The sequence below is a fragment of the Lissotriton helveticus genome, chromosome 4_1 (assembly GCF_964261635.1).
Source record: "Lissotriton helveticus chromosome 4_1, aLisHel1.1, whole genome shotgun sequence".
In the NCBI taxonomy this organism is placed as follows: domain Eukaryota; kingdom Metazoa; phylum Chordata; class Amphibia; order Caudata; family Salamandridae; genus Lissotriton; species Lissotriton helveticus.
This window is the reverse complement of record NC_136063.1, coordinates 984,382,389-984,402,999: the sequence shown is the minus strand read 5'-3', so window position 1 is coordinate 984,402,999 and position 20,611 is coordinate 984,382,389. Positions and strand designations below refer to the sequence as shown.

Here is a 20,611-nt window from a genome sequence, read left to right as displayed (position 1 = left end):
TCGAGAGGAGATAAAAGCCTATAAAAAGGAACTAAAAGCCACCCAAGCAGGGTACTTCTCTGACAAGATTTTAGCTGCAAAATCCAGACCCAGAGAAATTTTCCAAACCTTTCAAAAACTCACAAAACTCCCGTCTCCAATTGTTTTGAGGGAAAAGTCTGTTTCCCAGTGCAATGACTTGGCTGAATTTTTTTCAGCGAAAGTAAATAAAATATATGCCTCCTTCCCCTGCACTCTCACTCCCACCCCTCCGTTAATTCAGGATAAAACCAAGACCGTAGACTCCGCTCCAGCCCCTCCACCTCTGCTCAGTCACTTTCCTTGCATGGATCTCGAAGTATTGGAGTCCATGGCTCGGAAAGTAAAATCTGGATCTCCATCTGATCCGGCACCCCCTGAAGCTATGATGCTGGTCTCTCAGACTGTCCTACCAATCATTAGGAACCTGCTAAATGCCTCCATTGCCTCGGGGCATTGTCCCTTCTGCTTGGAAACGGGCGATGGTCCGAGCGCTGATAAAGAAGCCCAATCTGGAACCATCGGACTTTGGAAACTATCGTCCGATTTCCCTGCTTCCCTGGGTGAGTAAGATCGTGGAGAGGTATGTCAATCTCCAGCTGGTCAGCTTCCTTGAAGATAACCAGCTGCTAGACACCACCCAGACAGGGTTCAGGCCTAAGCATGGAACAGAATCCGCCCTCCTAATGGTCATCGAGGAGTCCAGGAAAATCCTTGATCAGGGAGGATCAGTGGCAGTGATCCTCCTTGATCTCAGTGCGGCGTTCAACATGGTCAGTCATGCCACCCTACTGAACCGTCTTGCGAAGGTCGGCATTGTGGACAAGGCTTGGCTCTGGTTAAAATCTTTTCTGAGCAACAGGTCATTCCAAGTGTTTGATGGACAGACAGTGTCTTCTAGCATTCCCCTGAAGTGCGGAGTCCCGCAGGGCTCCTCTTTAAGCCCCGCGCTGTTCAACGTCTATATGAGGCCACTGGCTGAGGTAGTTCGTCCGTATGGAGTCAAGATCATATCCTATGCGGACGATACCCAGCTGGTGGTCTCATTAGCGCAGGAGGCTCTCCAACCACGATCAGGGGGACTAACTGAATGTCTGGAGGAGGTGAAGTCCTGGATGACTCGGTCATCATTAAAACTTAATGGTGACAAAACGGAGCTCATGCTCCTGGGCCCTGCCCACCCCACATTCTTCAACTCACTGTGGCCCCCCTGTCTAGGTCCCCCTCCGACCCGAAGGATAACATCAAAAGCCTAGGGGTATGGCTGGACAGGAGTCTCTCACTCAACACTCAGGTCACAAAGCTCTCAGCCACATGCTTTGGAATACTCAGGACACTGAAGAAAGTTCTTCCTTTGCTCCCAATGGAGGCAAAGCAGATAGCCATACAGGGCCTGATACAATCACGGCTGGACTCCAACAACGTCCTATATCTGGGTGCACCAGAGTACACCTTAAAGAGATTACAGCTGGTACAAAACTGTGCCGCGCGTACTCTGCTGCAGATTCCTCGTAGATTGTCAGTAAAGGCGGCTCTGACTAATCTTCACTGGCTCCCAGTGCGTAAGAGAGTCATTTTTAAAGCAATGTGTATTGCTCACCAGGCTTTCTGGGATTCGGGTCCCCTAATCACCCGTAATCTAGTAAGCCAGTATCACCCAGGTAGAAATCTGCGCTCTAGTCAGGCCTTCTTGGCAGCAGTCCCCAGAGTTAAAAGGACTAGATCTGGCGGAAGGACGTTTGCCTTCAATGCCGCCAAGATCTGGAACTCCCTCCCGCTTCACTTGAGATCCAATCCTGATCTCGTTTCCTTTTGTAAACAGTTAAAAACACACCTATTCAATTCCGTTTAATTTAACTCAGTTTTTCCCTCCTTTTCTGGTTCTTAACCTCTTTTACCCTTCACCTGGTTCCTTTTTTTAGCGCTTGGACGCCTCAGGGCAGCAATCGCGCTGTTATAAATTCACTTTCATTCATTCATTCATTCTTCTCTCAATACCTGTCATAGCGATTTCCCTTCTCCAGAACACCCGTTTGCACTTTAGCATATTTTCTAGTGTATGTAAACAGCTGCTAAAACAATATTCTGTTACTGAACAAAATGAACATTAAACAGGTCTGGATCTTTACACTTGTTCAGTGGTTGCTAGCTTTTTAGAAGTTGCTGTTAACTTGAGATCCTCTTTTAAGTTTTTAGCACATTTTTTAATGTGTAATTTTCTTGACCAAACTGTTTTATCATTGATATTTTCCATGCTGTTGTGAATTTGACCTCTCAGCTTTCTTTTTTTTGATACATTCTTTTTGTTGACGTTTAGCACAATAAGACACGAGAGGGTACATACAAGGTAAAGCGCAGAGCGGATGTACAAAGTACCATAGGGCGAATACCAGATAGGAGACATGGTCATAAAGTACAGTGAGGTCTGAGGCTCATTCCAATTGAACCAGCCACTTCCCCCATATGCAATCATGCCTTGAGGGACATCCTCGGCCTCATACTCTGGTCTCTCTTGTTGCACACACCAGTCCACTCCCCGCCACCACTGCATTAACACAGGGATAGCAGGGTTTTTCAATCTGGGTGATTGGTCTCGCTTAGACACCATGGTAGCCATTCCCAGGCACGTCTTGTCTGCTCTCGTACCACCGGAGCCCCCCAGGACCCCAAACAGGAGCATCAAAGGTGAGGGTTGCAACTCCCAGCACATCTGCCAGTTCTCTTACCACAGCAGTCCAGTTTCCTTGAATCACCAGACACAGCCATACCATGTGGTAGAAGGAAGTGGGGGTGTACCAACAGCAAGGATAGTTAGGATCAGAAAGAAGGCCTGCTTGGTGTAACCTGGCTGGAGTGAGGTAGATAGCAGAGACAGTAGGTATCAACCAGGCGCAGCCTGGAGGAAATCGTTATGACTTGAGGTGCCATCATAGCGTCCCGCCAGTCATCATTGTCAAGAGGACCCAACCATCCCTCTCAACGTGTCCTAAGATGGTACAGTGTGCCGGGGCATTGATGATTAGGGTATGGTAAATCTGAGAAATGCCTCCCCTGCCCAACGTGCCCATGAGGAATTTGGCCTCCAGAGGGTAATTCAGTGAGATAGGTTTCACCTGGTATGTGGTTGTGAAGTGTGTGTTTTAGTTGCTGATCTTTGTAAAGTTACAAAGAGGTGTGTGCGTGGGGTCTTGGAGCTCCTGAAAGGAACGCATATGTTCCCGGACCACACGTCACCTAGCTGTGCTATTTGGATGAGGTCCCATCTCCCAAACTCCTGCAGCGCTGCCTCCTCATTAAGCCATGAGCCGTACCATAAGGGGGTTTGGAGTGTGAGTTTGGTGACCCATTTAGTATGTCGGAGCGCAGCCCTCTAGGCCAGGAAAACCACCCGGGTCACTACAGGGATATTGGCAGGGACTGTGGATCCATATACCATGGCATAATCCAAGGGAACCCCAGGGAAGCCAGCTCAAACTGGTAGGCGGCGTGGGACCAATCTCTGCTTTTTCATGTTCAATATTATGATTTCATCTTTTATGGTTTTATGCTACAAAAACCAAATAAAGATTCAATGAATGGCTATACATCCTACTCCTCTCTGATCCCTCGGTTATCATGGGATCATAAAAGGTTTTTGAATTGTAGGAGTTGCCCCAGATCTGTGACAAGCACATCTGGCCCTGCTATTCCAAAACTGTAGGCAAGGTACTCCAGATATAAGAAGTGTCTTGTGCTACAATATTTCATGTTATAGTTAAAGTAGCTATAGGAAGAAATGCTGACACATGACTTTTCTCAGTATTTTGTTAGTTCGATATTAAAACCATAATGTTGTGGTCTAACACTACGAGCAGTTCAGTGGTATGATGGATCGAATCATTGTGGATCGAGATAGATCCTACTTGGCGTTTGGCTTCACAAAGTCCCCAATTAATCGATCTGTTTTCCAGCAATCTACTAGGTGCACTAATGATCACTAATGATTCTGGATGATTTTCGTCCGATGCGCGTATTGGGTATTTCCTTCACCCTCATCTTCTGCTCTCCGTAGTATCAAGAGGGAGCATCGACTCAGAAATCTAGGCTGTGATGGACTACAAAAGTGTAAGCAAGACGTGGCTGCCTGAAGTGGTATTGCCTGTGTGTGATGAATTTAGGATCACATTTACTATTGTACCAAGGTTATAAACGAGTACATCTAATATTGCAATTTATTGTTGTACTGACTTTTGATTTTTCTTTGAATAACTGGAGAAAAGGCCTTGCTGAAGAAAGCCATTGTGATAATTGCCTGCCAAACACAACTTTACATTCCTCGCTCCCTCTCTTTTTTCACTTTCTCCTCCTTTGATTTTTGTTCACTCCATAGTCTCTCATTGTTTCGCATGAAGGTCTCTCAATGCTCTTGAAGCAGAGGAAAAAAATTAATTGTGGCACAATACAGTACACTGTTAAAGAATAAAATATGCATCTTTACTTCTGGTCTTCAATCCTTGCTGTTTTTTCCAATGCCTTTTCTTCCATCCCTACCCCAGTTTGCCCCTTTACTCTTCGTATATTTTATGTCCTTTCTCCATCATCCTCCTGCTCTTCCAGCCTTTGTGTTTATTTTTGTACCAGTGCTCTGCCCTCCTTTGCTCCCCTTCTTTCTTTACTTTCTCTATATAACCCTCTCCCAGCTTTCCTGTGCTGCTTTACTTGCATTTCTCTCAGGAGCCCATTCCCATCTCTCCCCAAATTTACTTCCATTCTTCCCTGTGTCTCTGTTGACACCGTCTTTCATTTTCACCGCCATTCCTGCCACCCGGGGCCCCTTCTGTTCTCTTCATTTTTATTCCCGTTCAACCCCTGCTGCCAGTCTCCAAGTCTCTCTAGGTTTGCATCCATTCTTTCCTTATTTCCTCATCGTTTCTCTGTCTTCTTGCAGTCACTCCATCTTAACTTTCACTCGACTTTCTGTGCTTCCACACAACTTCCTATTTTCCCTTCGATTCTTCCTCCTCTGTTCCCTGTCCAGCTCTCGGCATCTTTACACCTATTCCTTTCCTTTTAACTCTCTGCTGTCCTGTTCTCCCAAGCTTTACGATGGTTCCTGCATTTTACATCTTCTGCCACTCTCCTGATTTCTACTTCCCTTACTCAAGCGCTCCATCTTCAGCTCTTCCCTTCTTTACTTTCATCTCTTTAGTACCCCCATTTGTCTTATCTCTTAAGTTCTTTTTCATTCCTGCGTTTTCCATTTGTCACCCTTTCTCTTCCTCCTTCTTTCTCCCTTTCTCTCTCTTGCTTCTTAAAATAAGAACTGAGTGTTGTTGCCTACACCTCTATACACCGTCACAAATTAAGTACCGGGCCTTATTCCAATATCCTACAGCCCCTCCTAGCTGCCAGTCTTTTCTTTCTTTCTTTTCTTCCCTCGTCTGTTCCACTCTTGGCTGCCATCTCTTATTCACTTCCGCTCTCTCCAGGTCTCAAAGCACAATGAACATCAGAAATAGATCAGTATAACCGTAGTGTAATATGCATTCAGGGTCGAGGTAGATACCATTATAAGACAGAAACCATATGGAGCATAAAGACGTGTCTGGCTATGATTAACACGGAGACATCTGTTAACAGCATCAGATCTGTGGGAGCATCTTATAATTTATTTTTCATTTTTATGACTCAGTGGTATGTTTTGTTTTGCCAAAAATGTTTAGTTTTTTTAGGGGGATACATTACTCATTGGTTTCTGTTAATGTTAATTGTTTTCTTCATTAGTGGGATGTATTTATGAGGCCGCAGCAGTTTAATCATATTTCATCAGTAAATATTGCTATAGTGTCATAATAGTAATTGGAGAATGCATAGTTATTGACTTAGTGCCAATGGCAAGTACTTAATCTGTGTGTGCAGTTTAGAGCGGACCAGAGCCATGAAGAAAGAACAGTAAAAGGAACAACCGAAAGTTACACCTGCAAAGTTCTGGTGGTATACACCTATACAAAATATATCGTTCTAAATGTAAACTTTTTTCGGTCAAAGTTTACAAGTTTAGGAAAGGATAAATAAGCAAGGGACATACATTATTTTTAAATCAGTCAGTTATTCGGGTAAGAACATTTAAGGCAATAAGGCCCTAAAACCACTGAGCACTTAATGTAAAGAAAGGTGTATACCCACAGTTCCGTGGCTTAAGTCTTGTATAGGCTATTGGAACATTGGAATGGCGAGTGCTCCATTGAAGACAATGGAGTGCTCCGAGCTTCTCTTGCCTTGTAGAAGCCCTGAGCATCAACATTCTAAACAAAGGCCTTACAGAGCCCGAGGGGATTTCAAACCCCTCGGGCTCAGTAAGGCCTTTATTTTACATAATAGAACGTCTGCCCTCCAGAGGCGTAATGTTCTAATAGCCTTACAACCCTCAGTAGTGAGCTCTCCCGGCCATTAAACGCCCACTCCTATGTTAAAGGCCCTCGCCTTCGACTTTGTGCTTTAATGCTGCAGCTGGCCTTTAATGGCCAGGGGTGCCTGATACGTCAGGCTCTAAGGCTATATCATAATGACCATCTCACTTATACAAAAGTTTTTTACCTAAAAATCCCTCACTTAATCCTCCTTCAAACCAAACATTCCCAAAAATCCAAACACATATTGTCAATTTCTTAAATCTTTAAGACCTCATGATATCTTTTCCCTTTTCCCTGACCGTCCCAACATGTCACCTATCCCATCTTTAAACTACTTACCCATCGGTCTGTAGCTCTCTGCACTATCCCTGCACAACCGAATCTTCCGTATCGTCGTACTCAATCCTATGGTTTCCATAGTGCCTACCAGGAAAACCCTGGAAAATGCATTTTCCTGCCACTTCCGACAACTCAATACCAACTTACCCTTTACTACTATCAGAGCTCCATTTTAAATATCAACCTCATAATATTTCTCCCAGTGCTTCGGCTATTCTGTTTCTCAATTTTAACGATTTATACTTTTTCAAGGGTGTGGAGATTAAACAAAAATCTACTCGTTAAGGGGACTAGATGCTTCAGGAATCCACTTGTTCGGTACAAAAAATATCAACTTCGCATTTTGGTGCCTTCCAGTGAAGTGTTAAATGATGGCACCTTTCTCATTATGTCAGATATTTTATATCAGGCTCGCTGATTATGCCACAGCTCATATGATATAAAGCTTTGGATTCTACCAAGGCTCTAATTTTGGTACAAAGAGGGAAGTAGGAGAGAAACGGTAGTGTAAGGGTTGGAATGACCCTTGAGAGAATGCACGCCCACACACTTTCCTGCATAAAGGTATTCACTAATACCATGATACCAATTGACATGCTTGGGCTTTGACAGCGTCCACAGCGTCCTTCGCTTGTTATGTAGCCACTACTGCCATAGCTCTTCCTTATTGTTGTATGTATTGTGCCATGCAAGAGTTTGACATGGTGTTGTATTCTTTTGTGGAAACTCAATAAAACACAGGGCAGGGTCCTTGATCACAGAGGGCAACTGCCATATTGCACACGACAAATTACTGATATTGACATTTAGTTTACGTTTTACGAAGAACAAATTATATAACACATAATAACACATACGTTTTGAACCCAAGTTATTTGCACTGCTCCACCTCTTCTGACCCAACGTCGCTCTCCGCAACATTTGAATCCCAAACAAACCATGTATTCCCTCCCCCACCCGGCGAACCCCGTTGATTTTACACATTTAATCTTTTTTAGGTTTTGCATTTGCTAAGACCTAGGAACGTAATAAAATTATATATATATCTATATATATATTTATATAATACACTTACCTAGATGGGGTTAGTCTGTTATTGTGCCATCCTGATTTTTCTTCCTCCCTCTACATCACGCAACATAGGGCAGTCAGTCAGCCTACTCCAGCCATTGGCTAACTTATCAATGAGTGAAGGCATTCTGCTGTTTTACAGGAACATATCTGCCCACAAAGAAGTTCCCTTCAGTGCTATGGACTACTATGGCAATTTGTGCTTTTTGAGACCAAAAATTACTTTTACTTTTATTCTGTGTGTTTTTTTTATATATATTGGCAATGGCCTAGCAGCTCACCCTACAATTAAATTTTGCAAAATCATGTCAATCAAAACAAGGATTGATGGAGCCAAAATGCTGGCAGCCAGTTCCAGACTTATTGGCTTTACCAATGATTGTTGTAAATATTGTCATGCACCAAACACGTTTTACTAAACAGTGCCTCAAAGAAATGATTCGTACATCTAAAGTTGCACACTAGTTTATCGAAATGTTTCTCAAGTTGCAATTGTTTGTGTGTACATTTTATATTAAAAGCAGTCCTGGATCTTTATTTCGGGCTTCTGTATTTTCTATTCTATTAAATCAGGGAACATTATAAGTAGTCTTAAATTGTAATATTTTGCAAACCTTTATATAGTGGAATCAATATCAGTAACACAAACTGAGTGCATAACTCACTGCATTTTCTTTAGAGAGCTGGCCTTCATAATAAAGACTTTGCATCAAAAAAATATGCGTACAAGCTCGAACAATTTATACATATGGATACAAATCTTGGTTTGATTGCAGAGACTCTTCTTTCACAGATCCATTCTGTGGTACCGTAAACTGTTGGCCAAACTGTTTGTGGTGCAGGTGGTTCAGTCTACTTGTCTGTGGACAAAATAAACATGAAAACGTGTTATCCTTTGCCCCAAACGATGTGGCCAGTTCACACACAAACTGCATTTTGTAGTACATAAAGTATACTTCAGTAGCACTACTTACCTCCTTTTTAATACAATCCCCAAACCTAGGACGAGAGACCTCTCTCTGCTTCTCCTATATTATCTTTGCGACAATATCTGCCATGGTGATGGACATGTTGGCACACATAGGTAAACAATTAAGTACTAAATGTGGGAGGGTCCAGAGGAAGTGGTGGGAAAATAGGTAATAATTACTAAAAGGGATGAGTTTAGGGAAATTTAAGAACGAGTTTGGAAGGGTTATGTTAATACAAAAAACACACTCCTAAACTAGTAAAACAATCGCGATTATGTGAATACACTTCTTTAATTTACTACAGCCCTAAAGTCAGGGCCTCTCCAATTATGCAGCAGGTGAGGGCCAAATTATGCAGCAAGGTTGACTAAATTGCAAAAAAAAGCAAATTATGCAACAATATGCACCACATTTTGTGCTACTATTACTTCATTATTTTGTCATTTTTGCACTTCTTAACATTGTCTGGGCATTGATTAGAACCAGCTTACCACTTCCAAATATAGCTAAATTCAATAGAAGGGTGACATGTGAACCGTTGCAAAGGGCCTCCCACTGAGCAAAAAATACGCTGCTGTGTTTTTAATGACTTTTGAAATCTTTAAGCTAGAAACGCATTTTTTAAAACTCTACAGATTATGCATCAGTGACAGATTATGTGCAAAATGTGTCAAATCTATAATTATGGGCAAAACTCTGCAATTGCACACTCGCTAAATCCAGTGGCCGGCCTAAAGGTGTTAAAGCAGCTGTAAATAGACTCTTGCAAAGCTTTGGAGGAGGTCAATCACCACACATGGCCAACCACTGGTATTGCAACGCTCTTCCATAGAAATCATTGGCGACAGGGAATTCATATAATAATTTATATATATAAATATATATATTTATTCACTGAAAAAACAAAGGTTGAAGGGACATTATAGTTTGGATTTGTAATAATATCTTACTTTACAATAAAAAAATCTTTAGAAAATCACGGAAAAAAGGTCAAGGGGACGTTATACTAAGGTGAAAATGTCAGTTAAAAATACCATCTTAAATGAACAATACCATTGAAATTCACCATTTATAGTTATCTGAAGTAACTCTAACTCCTGCCCAGTAATAGAAGTGCATTAAAAAAGAATGAGAACTGTGATGCTGCCTGCAATAGCAGTGTGGTTTAGTAGTGTGGGGGAGGGTCAGCAGTTTGGCTAAAAAACGATATATATAGTGTGCTTTTTTTGGTCTTTCATCTATTGGCAACTACATATAAAACAATGCACAGATTAAATAAAAAATAAATGCAAGTTAAGGTAATCAGTGGGAAATGCACTATAGTACATTATAAAACCTCTTTAATTAATGCACTGCAGAAATCTCGTGTGTATAACCAGAGAGTCACAGAATTGATTCTTGGTTGGTGCAGTGGTGAATAGTGACTTCGGTACTTTTAGCGCTACGAGGTCTCAGCCTGTGACAGAACGCATTGTGAATATGTAAGTCCTTATTTTAAACTTGCATTACACTCAGTGTAAGATAGGCTACTACAAAATAAGCAAAAAGGTTTAAGATAAAATGGTGTTCCAAAATAGACATTTTAGTAGTACCCAGACAGTACCTAGTGTAATTTAAAAAAAAATCTAACCGTCCCTTAAAAGCATTCATTTTGCAGCTCAACTGGTAGCTTCCTTGCACTATCACTCAAAAAGAATAAATATGTGTCATCAGGAAGCTTCAAGTGAGTCCATCAATTATAGTCAAAACCAGCTACCAAGCACCCTTTACATTTGCAGATTAACCAGTTGTGCACATTTACATTTCTTTCAGGCAAGAAGGCCTATTTCATGTTTAGCTGTCTGCCCCTTCCACGATATCACACAACAGAAGACTCCTGCCTTACACTTTAACTGAAGCATGTAAACTGTTGTAATTAACCACCCGGTACGGGTTTTTATTCAAAAAAAGTAGGGTAACTGTTTTTCATAAATGAAAGAATGTAAGGGCACGTCGTGCCCCTCCGATCTCACCCTCTTCGACCTCTGCTTGTGCTCTTAAGTAACTTTAACTCGCGCAGCCACCATGCAGTGTTGTCATCAATGATGTAATTTCAAATTTTGCAATGATGTTATCAATGATGTCATAGAATCGGTCATAAGTGATGTAGAATGGGAGGCAATGCTATTACAGTTCATCTTGTTTTGTAGTGTGTCTCAATCATTGCACTTTGTTGTTCTTCTAAATCTATCTGCCTTTTGTCGTCTCCTGGTTTCTCTGCTTCCAGCCACAGTAAATCTTTAATTTGGAATAATTAGGTTTCGATTTATCTTGCTCTCAAATGAGCACTTACATGTTTTTTAACTGTAGAAGAAGCTGCAGAAATCCACGGTCGAGAGAATCCTTCCCTACCTGCCCTATATCTGGAGAAATGAAACTCGTCTTCCCACCTTAATTTAACGATTTGCGCTGCCAGCTTGCCAGAGCTTTAATGGCAGGGGCACTGATATGTCAGAACACACTTTACGATAAAACGCACTACAGTTAATGGGATGCCCCAATTATAAGATAATATCAAGAAAACAACGGTTCTTATGAGAAATGCAATTGGATACATGATGCAAGGATAAACTAAATTTTAAGATACAATGGACTTTTCAAGGATGTAATAGGGAAACTAAAAGAAGTAGTCAGACATTGATTGTTGTAAGATTTATCTGTATTTTTCTTAATTGCAAATGTGTGATTTGCAACTGTATGAACCACGTGTAAATTCGATCTTAGCACTGTGGGGAGTTATTAGGTAAAATATGAACTTAATATGGCAGGCTGTTACCTGGTGTTCACAAGGAGTAACATTGGTTCAGTATATTCAGATCATTTCTTACTCCTTGACTTAGATTGGTTCAATTAACACACTAGATCTGGTACACTCAGTCTTTTTTTGTTTTGTTCACACCCAAAAAACCAAAGTGAACTGTAATTGTAATGATTAAAGTATCTAAGCAGGTGATTTTAAAAGCACAGGTGGTTGAGAACAAATGAATATTCCAACAGGTGTCAGTGAGTAATACCATCTCTTGCACTTTTTATTTATTTTTTGGTATAGTTCGAATACAACTCGAAAACAACTATCATTTTCATACCATGGAATAGTAATATAATTTCACTAGGAATTTAAAGTGTCCTATGTATTGCATTTTGCTGATATAAATTGTAGGAAAATGTGGTTAATGTGGTTTTTACCATTCTAATATGGCTGCCCAGATAACTTTTGTCAGTGGCTCCAAACTGCAGTCCTATGTTGATTTTGTTGTCACTATGGTATGGTATATGTTCACTAAAGATTGGCTCACCCTATGACATGTGAGAAAGGCTTTGGCTGAAACTCATCGAGGGTTACAGATAAAGTAAATAAGTCTCTGTTGCTGCAAAATCCTGGTGTACATGTTTATTTACTGTGAAGAGTGGGAAGAGAGTGTGGAGATTATTGACCGGCGTTCCTCACCTGACCGCATATTGTAGTCACTTTGGACTGAAAGGAACTAAAGGAAGCAACTTGTTAAATATATTCACATATACATATACACATATATATATATATATATATATATATATATATTATTATATATTTTTTTTTTCCCAATGAAAAACCTTACAAATTCACTGAAAAAAAACAAAGGTTAAAGTAACGTTATAGTTATGTAAATTTGTCAGTGACAACATTCATGTTTTGAACAAAAAAACACAGATATTCCCAGTTATAGGTAGCAGCACTAGCTATAACTTGTCCCCCGCCATGTATTGCTTATGACCTTACATATGACATCACTCATGACATGCTCTAGGACAAAACCCATGACATCTCAATTGACATCATTGATTAAATAACTGGTGACACATCCAGACTTCTTTTATACACATTGCTCTGTAAATGGATATACCATTGAACCTATGAAAGTAAATGCAAAATAGCTAAGAATAATATTTATTTATTTATTTATTTCGCATACTTTTCTAGCGCAGACCTGTCACCCAGAGGGCATCCTGGCGCTTTGATCAGAGAACCCATCGCACAAGACTAGAGCAGACGCGCAGCCATTATTTAGGAAAGAGATGAGTTTTTAAGGCTTTCCTGAATGGAAGATAGTCCTTGCAGCTCCTGAGAGTGAGTGGGAGAGAATTCCACAATTTGGCTGCCGCCACTCTAAATGAGCGGCCGCCCATCCTCACTCTTTGAAACCTGGGCACCACCAGAAGGTGAGCCGATGACGACCGCAGAAGCCGTGGGGCAGAATACCATGCAAACATGTTTTGTAGTGGAAGGGGGCCTAAGAGGTGAACCGCTCTAAATACCAGACAGGCCGCTTTGAATTGGACCCGTAGTTCTACCGGGAGCCAGTGCAAGTCACGAAGCGCCAGAGTAGAGGAGCTGGATCTGGGACGTGAAAGGGCCAGTTTAGCAGCCATATTCTGCACCCTCTGCAGTTTCCCAATCAGATTTTCTGGGGCCCCCAAAAGGAGGCCGTTACAGTAATCCAGCCGACTTAAAATAGTCCCACAGACTACCTCCGGCCTGGATCGAGCAGGAAGCAGAGGCAAGACTCTGCGAAGCATACGGAGCAGCATCATACATGTTCCCGTGGTTTTGTTAACATGTAGGTCAAGTTGTAAATTAGGGCCGAACATGACCCCTAAATTACGGGCTGACTCCGATGCCGACACCGGTTCGGAAAAAGTGCTGGGCCAAAAGTCGGTGGGTAAAGCCCGCGGGATCCGATCAGTGGAACAGTGGAGCACCTCCGTCTTCGAGCTATTAAATTGCAAAGAATTTGCTTGAAGCCAATCCGCTGTAGCTGCCATGCAGCGATGGAAGGTGTTCAGCGAGATTGCATTGCTTCCTTCCAAGGAAAACACCAGCTGAGTGTCGTCGGCATAATTAAATGCCGAGACCCCAAAAGATTTTATTAGCTGGACAAGTGGACGGAGGTACAGGTTAAACAATAGCGGGCTGATGGCCGAGCCCTGTGGCACCCCCTGTCCGATTTTCCTTGGCTCCGAGCTGAAAGGTGGAAGTGACACCAGCTGTTGCCTGCCCTCGAGATATGACATCAGCCAGTCTCTGGCCCCCTCGCAAATCCCGCACTCTTCCAGCCTCTGAGCCAAGGTCCGATGGCAGACCGTGTCGAACGCGGCCGACATGTCGAGCAGCACCAAAAAGGCTGCCCGACCACTGTCGACACGCGAACGCAGGTTATCCAACACGGTCACAAGTGCGGTCTCCGTCCCGTGACCAGGTCGGAAGCCAAACTGGGCCTCATCGAACCACCCAATATGTTCCAGGTAGCCGGAGAGAGAGCGAGTTACCCATTTCTCCAAGATCTTGATTGGAAAGGGAAGCAAGGAAATCGGCCTGTAGTTGGAAAGGACAGCTGGATCCAGGGTTGGCTTTTTTAGCAGAGGCGACACCACTGCTAGTTTCCAGCAGCCCGGGACAGAAGCCGATTCCAGAGATTGGCGACAGATTGAAAACAGAGGCGGGAACAGTTCTTCCTGAAAAGTTTTCCAAAATTTGGGGGGCAGTGGATCGAGCGGAGATCCAGATGACACCGAACAAGCCGTTTTACAAAATTCTTCAAAGGACGGGAGAGGGAAGGAATCCAACCGCGGTGGTGAGATGATCAGATCGCCCGCCCCAGAGGCCGCCGCGGCCGGCTGGGGTCGACTGGGGGAGCAGCCCGGAGCTCCCACGCCGGCTGGCTGGGGTCGACTGGGCTGCCCCACCGGAGCTCCCACACCGACTGGCTGGGGTCGACTGGATAAGCATCATTACTGCTACCATACATACAACCCCCCAGAAGTACAGCAAACCTGTGTTATTTGTAATATTGACCGTATATCTACACTTCATTGGTAGCCAAGTTAATGTTGACTATGAACCACAGATGAAAGGTTAACCTACTAAGCACAGTGTACACTCTAATAAAAACTTGTCCACACAGAGATTACTCACTTAAAATAACCAAGGTCTGAAGGTTCTGAAGATTATTCTACCTGCAGCCTAAAAGTTACAGATAGCCCATCTTCTGAAGCAAAATAAGCCCATGTACATAGTTTAGTACCTGGTGCATATGGTCTTCTATGTTTAGTAGAAATTGTCACACTGTGACGATTCTGTCTAATACCTCAAAGCTGCTTATAATACTTAGTGTGTAATATGTAGAATGTAGAATCTTTGCCCTATTGGAAACTTTTCTGCACTGCCAAAAAACCTTATGTGGAACATGCTGTCACCTGCAGAGAGTTACTCTTCAATACAAAGATTTATAACATGTTCAATAAATCTACACACCTATAATGCATTAGGAGAACCTTGTTTTGTAAACACACTCTTAACTGGACCCTTTCTGTGCAAAATTAGGTAGACCATTAATACGCTATTTACCCACCACTATGTAAACTATAAAATAAACTAGCACACTCATTGGATAATGTAATCAGCGATGTCATTTCAGATGTCATCAGTGATGTAATTTGAGAAGTCATAAGTGATGTCATAGAGCATGGCATGAGTGATGTCACATGTGAGGTCATAAGCAGTGCATGGCAGGGACCCAAGTTATAGCTGGTGAAGTTCTGTTTTTTTGTTTAAAACGTTAATGTTGTTGTCACTGACAAATTCACCTATCATGTTACATTCACCTTACTGTTTTTCAGTGAATTTTTATAAAAAAAATTCAAACATATCTTTTTATCACACCTAGCTATAATGTTGCTTTAGCCTTTTATTTTTTTCAGTGAATTTCAGTTTTTTTTTAACATAAAGTAATATATATATATATTAAAATATGTTTATTAAGTTTTCCAGAAGCATGGTATATTACATGGAAATACAATTGAAGTGGCAATAACTGAAAAAAACAAACCAGACCCCCCAACCCCACACCACGGCAAATCTAATGACATTACATAGTTCAGTTGGTGGATCCTAAGCATCACAGACACATTTGTGTAGTACATAATGAACAATAGCAAGGGATAAAGTCCCAATGTCAGGTTATCCACGTCCAAGCACAGAACAGCATATAATCAACCACATTGTTACAGGTCAGGATGGCTTAATAAATATACAGTGAGCGGGGCTCAAAAATCTTTAGTCCCTGCAATACAGTAAATCACAAAACCATTTATTGACAGTGGGAGTGGTTTTTGCCCCCCAGTTCTGCGCCACCGCCCTTTTGGCCAACAGGGTCGATACTGCAACAATGCGCCAGCTCCAGGGCTTTAAACTCTTAACGCTGCCTAGGAGACAAACTTCCGGGACACAGTGCACAGGTTCCAGCACAATACCAGTAAGCACCTTCACCCCCCTGGACTAAAATTTAAATATACCGGCACACATCCATACCAGATGCAGAAAATTGGCATCTGCCTGCCCACACCTCAGACAATTAGCATTTTCCCGCAGACCAAATCTACGAAGTTGCAGTGGGGTATAATATAATTGGTGCAAAAACTTAAAGTGGATCATGCGCAAGGTTACAATAGGATGTGAGGCACCCAGTTAGTGCACAACAGGCCCGCCTCTGTTCAATCGTTAATGTGGACCCCAGCGCTGCACTCCATCAAAGATAAGAGGGGTGCTCACCTGGCTCATTTTCCCTCTGCAAGGCATTATAGAGTCAGGTGATTAGGCCCTTTCTCTGTGTTCCTGCCAGCACCGCGTGCAACACCAGCAAAGTTCTAGGTTCAAGTAATTTCATAACGAGAATAAAGAGTTTGGACATGTTCATGAATAAGTAGCGTATTTTCAATTGGTCACCAGTTCGACGGGCTTATAATGGGGAATGTGGAAAGCCAAACCTGTCGAGAGAAGTAGAAGCCTATTGGCTCTTGTAGTAAATAGGGAACAGTGATAGGCCAGGTAAAAATGACTTTTGATTGGCCCGATGTAATGTCGTACCAGAAAGGAAACAGTAGCTTTGGAAGACGGAATATTAAGAGAAAGCTTCTCATTGATCAACATATATATCTAACAACTAATCTAATTGGAGAATTGTCGTTCATAAGGCCAGGGATAAGTTGAAGCCCATTCGCTCTTGTAGTAAATAGGGAACAGTGCTAGGCCAGGTAAAAATGACTTTTGATTGGCCCGATGTAATGTTGGACCAGAAAGGAAACAGTAGCTTTGGAAGACGGAATAGTAAGAGAAAGCTTATCATTGGTTAATACATACATCTAACAACTAATCTAGTTGGAGAATTGTCGTTCATAAGGCCAGGGAGAAGTCGAAGCCTATTGGCTCTTGTAGTAAATAGGGAACAGTGATAGGCCAGGCAAAAATGACTTTTTATTGGCCCAATGAAATGGTGGACCAGAAAGGAAACAGTAGACCGAATATTAAGAGAAAGCTTATCATTGGTTAACACATACATATAACAACTAATTTGATTGGAGAATTACCGTTCATAAGACCAGGGAGCAAGAATACCTTCACCACAGCAGGATTTATCGGGCCAGGCCGGAGGAGAAGAAAGCACTATAATAATAATACAGTGAGTGTAGGATAGACTTAGGCTTACAGGGTAAAGGAGTCTCTTTAAATAGGATGAAAGGGGATATCCGGAATTGCACATTTATTAGGATATTTATTTGCCCACTTCTCCCATAGAATAAGAATGGAGATAAAAAGCGACCTCAGAAGTGAAAAGTAAAACATGGACTGGGACTAAGCTTAATAAATATTAGGTGAGTTAGAGTTGCTTAAAGTAATTTTCAGAGTATGGATGTTTAAAAATGGGACTTTTGCAGATGTTTTTGCTAATATATTTCAAATGAGGAAATAAGGGTAACTACTTCATTAAGATAGGTGCTCCATATAAGGATTATAAGGAAGGGAAAACTAATCTTTATTGACACGCCTTCCTTCATTATTCTTTCTTGCACAATCTTGTCACATAGAGATTATTATCATGAGGTATTCGGCTCTACAATTTTTTTTTCGAAAGTAGTGAACATAAAAATGAAGGTGAGCTTCATTTTGTTTTAATGTTGATCAGAAGGCTACATTGGTCAGACAACTTTGGCAATTATATGATTGATGTTTTATTGTTTTAGGTCTACCGATGTCTGTACACCAAACTTAGAATTAACCTATTGGCATCATAGGAATACTGAAAGTAATGTTACAGTGGATTAAGAACACAGTATTAGATATCAAATACTGGAGGTATGTGAACACGGATATTGAAAGGGATAAAAAATGTTTATGCTTTTGTCCTCTATCTTCATGATAAAGGGTTGGTTCATCTCTTTCTAGAAGGGATATAGGCAGGTAAAATTAGAATGTGGGAATTTGCAAGATAATATTGAACCTTTAAAGGGGGATCTTAAATGTTCAATGAATACATTGTTGTGGATCGGTTTTCTTTGAACTTTGTCAATCTGGCAAAAAGACGGCAATTGGTTGATATAGTTTGTCTTATTATTTATTTAAGCCCTCATGATGTCCGCATAGGACGAAACGCGTCGAACGGATTTGAATTTGTGAATGTGCTGGTCTAAAATATATGTGGAAATAAACTGTGACCTTTAAAGTAAAAGAAGAAAAGGACTTGTTGAACAAGAACTTGTTGAAAAGAAGTGTGATTTTGTTGAATTAAAGAAGAACATTTATTTTGGAATAACAATTTTCTGCCTATGGACTGGTTATTGAAAAGATTCCAAATATTGGCAACATTTGTTTTCAGAGATTGTTGGGCGTTCCTCTTGAGTGTAATTGTTTATTTCATTGCAAGGTGGCCCGAGGGTGGTGGACCACCAGGGCTGTAGCGTCTGTTCTCCAGTTGAAAGTTTACAAAGTGTTTAGAATAATTAACTGGATTGTATATAAAAACTCCTAGTTTAATGTATATTTAGTTTAGAAAAAAACTATGGTGGTGGAAAGGCAGGATAGGAAAATATCAAGATTCCTTGATTGCACAAACACAAAAGATTACACTGGAAGAGAATCCTGAGGCCTCTGAAAAGTGCCAACTAATGAGTTTTGCTTTTGTTTGTTTCCAAAAAGTGGCAAAAGTGAGGGTCTGTGGGCATTCGGAGAGAAAGAAGTTCCAAACGTCATAGGCACAGCCAGGGAATCTAGGCCATGTTAGGTACAGATAATGCAAACTTTAATATCTGCTCTAAGAAATTGCAAAAATAGAAACACTAGAGTTTGAACCCTTGAAGTATGGGCTTCCAAGCTCATTAGAGCACTGATTAATTGCCTACGGCTACAACCTGTGAAAATTTAGATTTTCAAATAAGCATATGCCAGAGGTCAGACGAAGTGGCTGATAAATACTGGATGGCCAGACTCTTGACTGTTCGCAGCCATCTGTTTACAACGATAAGCATGATTAGCCAAGGGCATAATGGAGGCCGCCGCAGACCCCGCAATGTTGGCCGCCTCCCACACCGTTCATCTCAAAGGGGGCCCCCTTAGGCTGGCCAGCAGCAAACAAATATAACACTCTGAAGCAGCCAGCAAGGAAGTTAGGGAATGGGTGATGGGGTCCTCCCTGAGGTTTTTTACGCCACTGCCATTAGCCCCAGTTGTTCCCCAATACAAAGAAATGCTCCCCTGAAAATGTCCAAGACTAGTATGTGTGGATTCACTAGCAGCACCGGGAGCTAGAGATTTTACCTTAGCATCATAAAGACCACATGATACTGTGGATCCCACTGTAGATGTCAACACTTGAGTGAACAATTGTATAATGCATTGTTCTGAAGAGCCGCAAAATAGCCCCCGAGGCCCTGCAGAAAACACCTCCAGCAAAAAAACACAAACTGTGAACATCAACACAAAGATTATGTTGGAATGCATTTTCTCCAACAGAAATAACGAAAATATATGGCATAGTCTTTCTCTTTTCTGATCAGAATGCATAAACCTTTTACCACAGTCAATGATTGCATTGATGTAGATGACAGCTAATTTCATCAAATTCAACTGTTTATTTGGTATACATTTTTCCTGCTGGCTGTCCCAGTATCCGAGAGTTTGCCACAGTATTCATGAGTCATTCACTTTTTTTTTGCTCTTTCTTGTCAAAACATTTGATAATGTTTTCCCGGAACTCATGTCACTGTTTTTGTTTCGCAATGATAGTAATCTTTAGTGCTTTCAGAGACAACATAGTTTCAACTCCTGGATATTGTTTTTGGGCCATTCACAGCCTAGAGCTCAATAATTAAGAGGCAGGCTATTCTTAGAACACAGTCAGAAAACAATCTGAAGATATCCTGCTCAATTCTCAAAGGTTATCCCAGAAAGTGGCATTCGCCTCATGAAAAGAGGAAATCCCCCTGGCTTATCATAGCGCCCGCTCTTAAATTACAGGTTACAACATCTATTCCATGCTGCCTTCATTTCCTTCTTCCTTGAGGTCTGCCCTGGTGCTCTACAGCCATGGCCAGTACCGTAATCTAGCTGCACTGGTGGAGGATGACACTTGCCTGATGGCACATTATTATATACAACTTGCATCATAGCGTAACGGTGGTTGTTGTCTGGAACACTGTGTGGGGAGTATTGTTGTATCTTAATATCATTACCAAAATATCATGGACAAAAATGTTGAAAGGTAAGTGCATATGGGGGCGTATAGATTTGTTATTCTTAACTCCACAAATACCACCTTGAAGATTTATGCCCAGCCCCCACACCACTAATTCTGTGATGGACTGTGTTTTCTGGGTTAAAAATACACTATTTCCCCAATGCCCATAAAGTGCAGATAAGGTGCAGATTCTCAAACGTCCAATCTTATAAATGGAAGGTCTTCAGGGGTGAGG

At 41.6% G+C, this 20,611-nt stretch overlaps 1 protein-coding gene across 3 annotated transcripts in view; it reads left to right on the top strand.

The window, feature by feature from the left end:
• The window catches only part of PHACTR1 (phosphatase and actin regulator 1), a 646,873-nt gene that overhangs the window by 22,260 nt on the left and 604,002 nt on the right, over positions 1–20,611 (top strand). The window lies entirely within an intron of this gene.